Genomic DNA, 11,016 nt, shown 5'->3' on the forward strand with positions numbered 1-11,016 from the left:
CGGTCCGACATAATATGACATTATGGGCCGATTTCAAGTCCATCACGAGGAATTGAATCTGAGTAGTGACTTGTTTAGGAGGAGCCCCCAGTGTCATTGGTAGAGAGTTATCAATCCTTCAGGGAGGAGGGAATGGACAGTGAAGCCTACAAGGGGCGCTCTGCAAGGTTGTAGGCGGGATCTGTCGATCCCCATCTGATCAAAAGCGCTAGTCTATAGGACGTCCATCGAGCTTCCTGTATCGACCATAATTCGCTTCACTTGATATCCGTTAATGGTCACGATGATGACAAAAGAGGATCATCATCGAGTGTTTCAACACTCTGCAGGTCCTCCTCGCTGAAGGACGCAATCTCTCCTATCCTCGTATTCTTAGGATCATGGTCAACCTGCAACATCCTCCTGGCTTATTTCTTCTACTCGTTGTTGGACGACCCTCCAATGGTCGGGCCCCCACTGATTACATTGATGACTCCCTTATAAGCAGTCTCCGTAGGTTGCTCATTTACTAGGGGCCAAGGTCGGGGGACCGAGAGTAGGATCTTCTATCTTTTTGAGTTGGAGCAGGGTTCCTACGCTCTGCTAGTAGCACGAGATTCTTCAAGTATCCTCTCACGATTAAATCTTCTATATCCCTCTTGAGGATCCGGCAATCGTTAGTGAGATGCCCATGGTCTTAATGATATCGACAAAATTGTCTTGTATCCCTGCTTCTGGGGTACGACACCATCTTAAGCGTGGGATCTTTGAGGTATCCTTCCTTCTGGGCCGACTTCAAGGTGTTAGTGATAGAGATGTCGAAGATGGGCAAAGGCTCCTTCGGAACTGGATTTCTTGGCTGATACCTGTTGGTCTTTTTGTTTTGATGATGTTTAACAAACAATTTACGACTAATATTATTAGTCTAGTGTTTTGTGTTTATCTATTTATTGTAGACAAACAATATATTAGAGGTTAGATGGAATTACACTTTAACGATGATATCCAATGGAGGTTGGCGGAATAGTGGTTGAAGCCTATGCAATTCATAGTTGGAGATCCAAGTTCTAGCTTCATCCGCAATGTGTACCAAGTTAAGCTTATTGAAGATCAAGATCAAGCTTGGGTAACATTAGTTTAGGTTTATATTATGTGTGTTGGTACTTTAAGCTCAATCATATATACACACACACATTATATTGGTTTCCTTGTATATATATAGTTATATATATATACAACACAAGCTTTGTTTCCATATATATATATATAGTTATATATATACATACATAGTTTTGAGTTTTCATGTTTATAAATATGAGATTACATATTTCATATTTACTATTGTGTTTTGGTTTAGCTATATAGATATGAAACAAATTTACATTCATATATATAATCATATGTTTCATACTCCATTTTGTATAAGAATATATTGCATAAAATATGCAATTTTGTGAAAATATTGTTTTCATGGTTTATGGACTTAACAATCATTATACGCATCTTTCATTAAGTCCACAAAATCATTTTGTAAAGTTTCAAAACATGGTTTAGCCAAAATGTCAAAATTCATGTGTTCACATTTTTATGTTTTGGACTATTTTGCAAAATAATGATATTTTACATTTGGGAGGTTCTTTTTAAAAATAGTTTTTGTAGCATGTGCATTATCATGTCTACAATCATTTTCCAAAGTTTTATAATTTTTGGAATTTGTTTGATATTTTAAAAAGAGGTTTTAAAATCAGAAAACAATTTTCAAAGCTGAGTATCAGAAATATCGGTTCACGGTCGACCACGTGTGTCGCGGTGGTCGACCGCGAAAAGTCCAGAGACTCAGCTTTAGTTTTCATCAGCTCACGGTCGACCGGACTTTCCAGAGAGCCAGTCTGTTTTCTCAGCTGCTCGCGGTCGACCGGCCTTGGCACTACGGTCGATCGCCGAAGTAACCGTTAGGCTCTAACGGCTATTTTCCATCTTTGTTTTCTTATGAGTTTTTGGTCATTTTACTTAGGTTTTTGCTGAAGTTTTGAGTGGGTATAAATACCCCCTTGCTCTCATCTTTCAAATCACCAAGAGAATGTTTTAAGAAAGTTTAACAAGGGTTTAAAGTTTGTTTAAGTTTGTTTAAAGGTGTTTAAGCCTTGCTTAAGAGTTTCGTTTGTGAAGATAATTTCACAAGGGCTTGAGGAGATAATCTTTGGTGTTTGAGCTTCAAATCATCTCTCTCTCACTCTTGTCATTTATTGGAGAATTTTTTAAACTCAATCTAGCTTTACATTTTATTGTTTGATTATAATTTTTATTAAGCTAGTGTTTATATTGAGTTTAGTTAATTTTATGTATCTCTTTGTATACACACAACCATTGAGTTTATTGTATTTTTATACTTAGTATAATTTAGGTTGTGGGGAGTTGTAACATTGAGAGTAAGCCTACACTGTGTTCTCATCTATTGTAGAGAACGATTTATTTGTATTGAGCTTTCATTGTGAGATCACATTATATTATACTTGTACACCGAGAGGAGTGTGTGGTGAGGACGGAGTCGATACCGAGAGGAGTGGCGTCGGTGGCCTAGTGAGAGGTGATAATTCCGAGCACTTGAGGGAGTCGATACGTGAGGACCAACACTTGAGGTTGTTTCTTGTGTATGTACATTGTGAGGATTTGTGAGAGTTGTCGGTTGACTTGATAACCGAGTGTGTAGAGTTTTCAGTTAGCTAGAAAACCAAGTGTGTAGAGAAGTTCCGGCTTCCAAACCGGGTGTGACGATAGTGGAGATCTCCTCGAGGTGAGGAACGGGGACGTAGGTCGTGGGGACCGAACCTCGTGAACATATCGTTTGTTTGTGATTGCATTGGCACACTTATTTTTTGTGTTTATCATTATATCACCTTTGTCAATTGCTCCTTGTTTATATTGCCCACTATCTTATTTATCTTGTTTATGATTATTTCACCATTGTGTTAGTTTATATATCCTTGCATATATTTCACCATATACCTCTTTGCTAGGATATATATCTCTTTGTTCATATCACTTATCATTGCATATATCTTGTTGTATATCATACTTGCTAGGATAATTTGTTAATAAGTTTTAATTGGTATTTAAATTGGATTAGATTAGCATAAACCATATTCACCCCCTCCCTCTCTAGGGTTCTTTCCTAGTGGAATTAGGGTCTAACAATACCTACTGCCACGTTGGTTAGGGCGGGGGTTGACCCTGGGAGGATCCTTGTGCCATTCTGGCTTCTGGTGATCCCGTGACGACATCGTCGCTTGAGGGTTCAAAGGGAAGGTCATAGCTGGCGAAGTCGTATGGGCGGAACCCGAAGTTTCCATTTTTCTTGCTGATGCCTTGTAAGCCCGGGCGTCTTCCATATCCATGTATCCATGGGCTTTGGACATTAGCTGCTCGTAGTTGGCGACTGGCTTCTTGGCGAGGGAGTCGGCCAGTTCATTATCCCACAAGTACCGACATAGCGACTGCGCTTCCGGGATTATTAACTTCCAACCTCTTTGCTTGAAATCTCTTGAAGTAAGCTCGGAGGATTTCGTCTAGTCTTTGTCTCATTTGGATCAGCACACGAGGAGGGAGCTTCTGCTTTGTGTCTGCCAGAAAATGATGGATGAACTTACGACTGAGTTGTTTAAAACTATTGATAGATCTCTTCTCCAGAGCATTCCACCAGAGCTTAGCACTTCCTTTGAGGGTGATGGGAAAGCATCAACATAGAACTGCTTTGGATACTTGAAGCATGCTCATTATATCAAAATAATTTTGAACATTCTCCGAAGGATCTCCCTCGCCTGAGTACGTCTCTAGGTGAGGCATCTTAAATTTCTCAAATGGGAATTCCATTATCTTGTCAGATAACAGAGTATTTCCTTCGATAGTGTCAAAAATTGGTTTGTATCCTCAATCGTAGCCAGAGGCCCCTACATTGGTTGACGAAGTTGTGGAGTCATGGCGGTGGGGTTTTCTGAGAATCTTTCCTTTGGCACGCCCCTCTGAATGGCTAGGACTGGGGTTTTTATTGTCATTATTTAGTTGCTTAGGGCAGTCTTCTGCTTGTTCGTGGTGGTTAGGAGGAGGCTGTGGTGTGTCCCACGACACTTCATGGGTGTGAGTTTCTGATTCCGATCTTCAGGTGGTGGAGGTTGTTCATCAGCATTTGGTTGCCGTGGGATTCGCTAGAGGAGTTCATTGGTCAGGGCGGCAAACTATTCTTTTAAAGATGCAGAGAGTCTGTCTACTGTCTGCTCCAATTGACCCTGGGTCACATAATTTGGAGGTCCCCTTGCAGGAGATTGGTCCACTCCTCGCTCAGAACTCGGCATTACTTCTAAAAAAGAGGAAAGTAGCCCCACGGTAGGCATCAAACTATAGATGCTCGTGAACAAACAGTTGATGAGGGTTGCAGAGTTGCTGGATCATCGAGAGATTGGATCGTCAAGAGGGATGGAGGGCCACTTTCATTCTTCGACTTTATGTCTGGTTCTTAGAGCTCAGGGGGACGGATCACCTGCACACACAAGAATCATGGGACTACGGGGCTTGTTTCCCCCGTAGTACCTCCGACGATCAAGTCAGCTGATGGACTTGGGTCCAGTAATAGAGGAATAGTATCTCCTTCTAATATGTGACTAGAGAATTTTTTAGGTAGTGAGGGAGAGATCGAACCCCTTTTAAGGATAAATAGCGTCTGTATTTATAGAGGATGCTAAGGGCAGAACATGTATTTATTGAGCAGGCAGCTCATGATGATGGAGAGAGGTGAGCTAGACGCTGAGTCATCCTCTGCCCTATTCGTGTCGGTTGATGAGTGATGGCTGGTCACTTCAGTACAATAGGGATTCAATAGCCGTTGAGCCTGGGTCAAGCGGGTGATATGGTAGTCACTTCCGTGTTGGCGGTGAGGACCCATCAGCAGCCGTTGAGGCTTGCCTGTGAGTAACGTGGAGTCGTTTCTGTGGCATGGGGAATCAGCAGCTGTTGAGGCTTGTCTGCGGGTGACATGGAGTCATAATGATGACCATAAATAGTAAAATAATATTGGGAAGTAATGTTCTGAGTCGCCTTTGGGGGAAGTGTCAGCCGGTTGCGGAGCAGCAAACTTTCGCCCGACTGAGTCCGCCTTTCGAGTCGTCTTTGGGGAGTGACGCCGGCTCGACTGGGTCTATTCTTAGGATAGCATATTTGTAAGTAACAGGGAACACCCCATAATAACAACTGCTATGTTTTAATGTGTAGATAATTTTGACATAATTTATTTCGTGATTATTATTATTTTTAAATATTTTTCTAAACCCTGATTTCTTCACATATATATACTAGTGTGTACCCCGTGCCAAGCACGACCCTCGCCTCTTTTCTACAATTCGTTAATGTTGTTTGATCTCAATTTTATTTTTATACAAAATTATTCTTATAGCTAGCAACTATGAAGACCTTCAAATGAGTTGCAATTGGAAAATTGATGCCTAATAATATTGTATGGTGCAAATATAACAATACTATTCCAACAACTCACACATAATGGCCTAATAAAACAATATAGCAACAAAACTCTACATTCAATATAACATATATTCATGAATCAGTCACTTGAGTGACAACCAATCATGAATTTTTACGAAGGAGTTATCTCTTGATGCATATTTTAGTTCATCATACAAAATAATGCAAACTATCCTCTTAACTATATCGTGTCTCAAAGACAAACATTATAATATCGTATATTTATCATTAGGGGGGAAAAAAGAAACAAAGCCAGTAAAAAGAAGAGAAATAAGAGCAAAACCTAAAATAGAACAATTACAGGCTTAAATGGGGTCTTCGATTATGTAGGCGTGGAAATTTCCTACTCCGAGATGTTCTTAACGACCTTCTCCGTCACCTGAAAACATTATAGAAGTTCATTAAAACTGAATATAACAGAAAAATTATAAAATAAATAAACTGACCGTCAATAAATAATAAAGTGACTAAAGAATCATACCAACAAGTAATAATAACGTCTTATTAATGTGTCTTTCAAAAAAAAAGAGAATAAAGTAGAAAGAACAAAATTTAGAAAAGGAAATCTCAGATCGAGCACATACATAAAATTTAGAGGAATACAATCTGACAAATTATAGTTCATTCTCAAAACCAACAACGCAATAAAAACTTATTTTCTCTCAATAAAAGCCCCCAAAATTCAAAAAAGAATCAAATCTGTCATCCCTACGAAATCTAAAACTTTTTTTTATCTCATAAATACCATCCCTACCATCATTAACCAAATCACTCAACTCAAAATTATACTAACAAAATTAACAAAAAATACCCATGTCAAAAAAACCTGAAAAAAATGTTTCCCGATCTCCAGAAATTTTAATACTTGACAAAAATCTTAAAAACTGATTTCGAAAAAGGTTATACCATCCCTAGCCATCATTAACCAAATCATACCTCCCCTCAAAATTATACTACAAAATTTAATCAAAAATCATACCTTTCTCGAGACCAATTGTTTCCCGATCTCCAGCCATTTGTTTTTAATAGCTTGTGACAAACTAATCTTAAAAATCTGACTGCCTACTATTTTCTGAAAAAAAATCAAACAAAAAAGATAAATAAAGCACAATCACCAAACAAAAATACTCAAAAATCTCAAAATTATTACTATATTGTATAATTTTTTATTTAAGAGCACAAATTGTAGAAACGTCATAATTGCTGAACTATATTTCACTTTATAGTTTTGTACCTGATTTATGTAATTATAGACTTGGTAATGATTGAAAATAATATTGCATGTGCTTTGTAATTATGACTATGAAATATGCATATGAATGTGTACCTGATTTGAGCCACTACTTCCCTATTACATGATTTGCAACAGACTTGTCCTGAAGTTGATTGTTTTTTTTGCACAATCTCGACATCCAACATAACGCCAATCTAGTTCCTTCACAACTCTAATGATTTGCACATTGCATATGAAAAAGTAATCCTATAATTGCAGAAGATGGTGTTATCATTTATTAAATAGATAACTCATATATTGAATGTGTTGTTCAACTGTTTTTAAAGAACAAAATAAAAATAAAAGTAAGTGCAACATGTTAATGAACCATCAATTTCTTTGAACTATGCATATATTTTTTCAAAAAGTATATATAAAAAGCTCACATTTTGTTCAGGATGAGTATAAGAAGAATCACGTGTTTACTTTTCCTTTAAATAGAATCACACTGTTTACTTTTCCTTTAACAATTGTTACATTCATGCATTACTTTGCTTCCAGAAAATATATTTTCTGAATTTTTTACTGTGCTGGCCTTTTCTGTAGTTTTTTGCATTTTCTGACATTTCTCTTCAACTTTGCAGGCAGGTAACATATAACAGACATAAGTGTTCAATTTGCGCACACATGGGCTCTTTATATTTAGAAGAAAACCAATTGAAAATTAAAATTCATAGAAAGGTAAATTTTTGCATGGAGTTCTGTTGTCATTCTTTTATCCTTGTCTGCACAACCTTTTGGTTAAATCCTCAAAATTCTAATTTCTCGCTTAATGTTCATTTTGTTCTTTTTTTCTCTGCTGCTGCTGGTGTAGGCATAAATATGCTAAAACATACCCACAAGATGTGACATTATTTCCATTATGGTAACTGTTCCGACATAATGATTTTGTGTGACATTATATTATATATTCATAATACTGCTAATGAAAAGGGCTAAATGTCAACTCTTTTGTTCTTCAAGTTTTACCAGCAAACTGTTTCAGGCTTCTTTTTTTAAGCATTATCTTAATTCATTTTGACTTCAGTAACGAAATCAGCATTTTGGCAGGGATGATATGTACATAATTTGACTTCAGTTAGCTTATGATCATACACGTACATTAGTTGTTTAAATTCATGCAAAATATTATCTACCATACATACTGTAACATTTGGGCAGGGATGATATGTACATAATTTGTCTGTTAAGAAATAAATATGAAAGTAAACTGAGAAAGTAATTAAGGCTTCACATTTCTTGTAATCAGATAAACCATAGAATTTCCAGAATTCCAATGTCGCATAAGTCTCTTGTGCTTCATTTACTCTTTTCTTTCTCTCTATGCAACAACTCTTTTTTCTAGGTTCTTTTGAGAGTGTACTATTTTGACTGTAAGCGCTAACATGATTGAAGGAACTACACATTCCACTAAATATCACTTAATCTAACAATATAATTACTCAATCAATCTACCCCTAAGAGTGTTCAACCTAAAAATTACAAATAACTCAATTCTAAATAATTAAGCATAAAATAATTGAAAATCAAAAAAATTCAAAAATTACATTATGTTCCAAGAAATTCAAAATAAATTGGAAAATGAGTTGAGAAGAGATACATTGTCGTCTTTGTCTTCGAGGTCTTTGGAGTCAGAAGCCTATGGAAGAAAAAGAGGACTTTGATCTGAAGTAAACAGAACAGATATGACAAAATCAATACATCATCAAAGAAGACTTTGATCTGAATCCACCTGCAATTTCCATCACTAAATATCATCAATCAGGACATAAAATCCTCATAATCAATCAATACTGTTCAACAAAGGGTTATGATCACTAAATTTAAGGAATTATAATCCAGCAATTTTAATGAATTTTTAAGGAATTTTTTTATTTGTGTTCACCTGTTGATACTTGAAGGCACATTCTCAGATGACACGATCACAACTTGGATATCCTTGAGAGATTGTGAATATTTTCAAAATAAATAAATAACAAAATTTTCAAAAAGTATATATAAAAAGCTCACATTTTGTTCAGGATGAGTATAAGAAGAATCAGAAGATGATGAATCTACTTGCTCATCTTGCTGCAAGTTTAAACATATTACCTAAATCACATTTTGTTCAGCAAAAAATATTACCTAAATCAAGTTTAAACATAAGGTTTAGGTATATGATCAGAATTAGGCACTATTAAGATTAGCTAAATCAAATTTAATCATTATAAATAGAAATTAGCATCTTCAGTATGCTAAAAGAAGTAACTAAATAATCCAAAAATAACAATCTAAGGCGCAAAAAATTAGAATTTAGCTCAAATTCATCACCATGATTTATATTTCAATCACTATGCTCAAATTCATCACCAATCACCATAGAATTGTTTGAAATCTGTATTATTAGTTTAAAGCACAATAGTTTTTCAGTTATGTTTCTCATCAGCACAAGCATTTGATTACAACTTTCATGGAAATTTATATTAAAACACTGCAGTGTTGTCAAAATCTCAGGTCTAGCAAAGGAGGAAAATTTAAAAAAAAAAGCTAGTGATGGAAGTGCAGGAGAGAAGGACATCAATTTGATATTCAATGTAGAACAGGGATAAGTGATCAGCAAATATAAACTCCATAAAGTAAAATTCTAGGAAACAAAATTCTAGTGAATGTGAAAGTGAAACATCAGATTGCTTTGAGGAAGTTGCTTTAAGCCTTCATTATAATACACAGAGATGATGCTAGTCAAGTAATAGTTTACGTAAACCCACTCAAAATAACTGGCAGTAACTCCGCCTGAATTTGCAAAAAACCCACACAAAATAAAATCAGAGAAAGTACCTGCAGTTTTCTTCTTTTCAAAGAGGAAATCTTGGGATAGAGAATTATGAGCAATTTGTGAAGGTCAATCAACAAATATCAAATTAAAAGACTGATTACTATAAAAGACATACTTTGATAATTCTTATAGAGAATAGTTATACAATTCTTATATAGTAAAGAAGAGAAAGAATGGAAAAATATAATTCACATTACATTCTTCACAATTATACTAATTTATAACACAAATTTTGAGTTGCGGTGGCAGCATTTACGTGAGAAGTAGCATTTCATAGTTCCTAAAAAGCTAGAAACACTACTAATATTATTACAGATTTCAGAAGAAGACTTAAATACAAATATAATGACTTTTGTAGCATGAATAATAATTAACAAATTTAGTTCAAGAGTGTTAACATAGTCTACAATGAAACTAATTTGACTAACATTTCTCTAAAGCTTACACCAAAACTTTAAAAAAGGCAATACTTGCTACTTTAACCGTAAAAAAAGTTGATACCTGACTGGTTCTTCCATTCTCATCTGGAAATTTAATCAATCAAATTGAGCCTGAAGCAAAGAGGATAACTAAACACACAACATAAGTCGATCAATTAAAATGATTAAAATCTTTAAAACCTGAAATTAGAAAACGGCAAAAAAAAAAATAATTCGTACAAATAGCGAATAATTCCAATCACAAAAAAATATCAATTCATTCCAATCAAGCTCTCAAGTTAGTTACAGTTTTTCAACACTAAAAGGATCAAATTAAAGTTATAATGTGGTTTTCCCTTGTTCCTAAAAGAACATACTACCTAAATAAGCAATAAAATTTTGCTGAGTAAAGTATAAAAATCAAAATTTGTTGATTGAACCCCTAAATCCCTAAAAATAAATACCTCGAGATTTAAAGGTGAGCATTGAGTCGTTCTAGACTAAAAACTAAGAGAAAGATAAATCTCCATAAAGATTCTCAAATTGATCTCCTTAACTGCAAATCGAAGCAAGTGAGTAAGGAATAAACCACAAAAAATCGGTAAGAACCAATTTGTAAATAAATTATAATGAATTGCAAATCGAAGCGCTACTAATATTATCAGAGATTTCAGAAGAAGACTTAAATACAATTCCAACAATTATCTCTCAATCACTAACTCACATAGCTACTTAGTAACAAACTGTAACAACCAATTAGTAAATAAAATATAATGAATTGTGATTGGATAACATCAACATGTAAGATCCACTTGGCAAGAAACATTTAACATTAGGTTTATTTCCCCTCAACAATTGAGCATACATAAAAATGAGCATTTGAAATGATCCAATAATGTATTGGAAAAAAATAAAGGCTATTGAAATAATATATAAAAACGACTTTTAAAAATGTGTAATAATTAACAAATTTAGTTGAAGAGTGTTAACATAGTCTACAA

At 35.1% G+C, this 11,016-nt stretch overlaps 1 long non-coding RNA gene across 1 annotated transcript; it reads right to left on the reverse strand.

Moving 5' to 3' along the window:
• Positions 5,840-7,120, reverse strand: LOC109829631. The gene is made up of 3 exons (XR_002244099.1): positions 6,836-7,120; positions 6,488-6,580; positions 5,840-5,887 (listed from the first exon to the last, which is right to left on the reverse strand). It is a non-coding gene; the product is annotated as an uncharacterized LOC109829631 (long non-coding RNA).

The sequence above is a fragment of the Asparagus officinalis genome, chromosome 2 (assembly GCF_001876935.1).
Source record: "Asparagus officinalis chromosome 2, Aspof.V1, whole genome shotgun sequence".
In the NCBI taxonomy this organism is placed as follows: Eukaryota; Viridiplantae; Streptophyta; class Magnoliopsida; order Asparagales; family Asparagaceae; genus Asparagus; species Asparagus officinalis.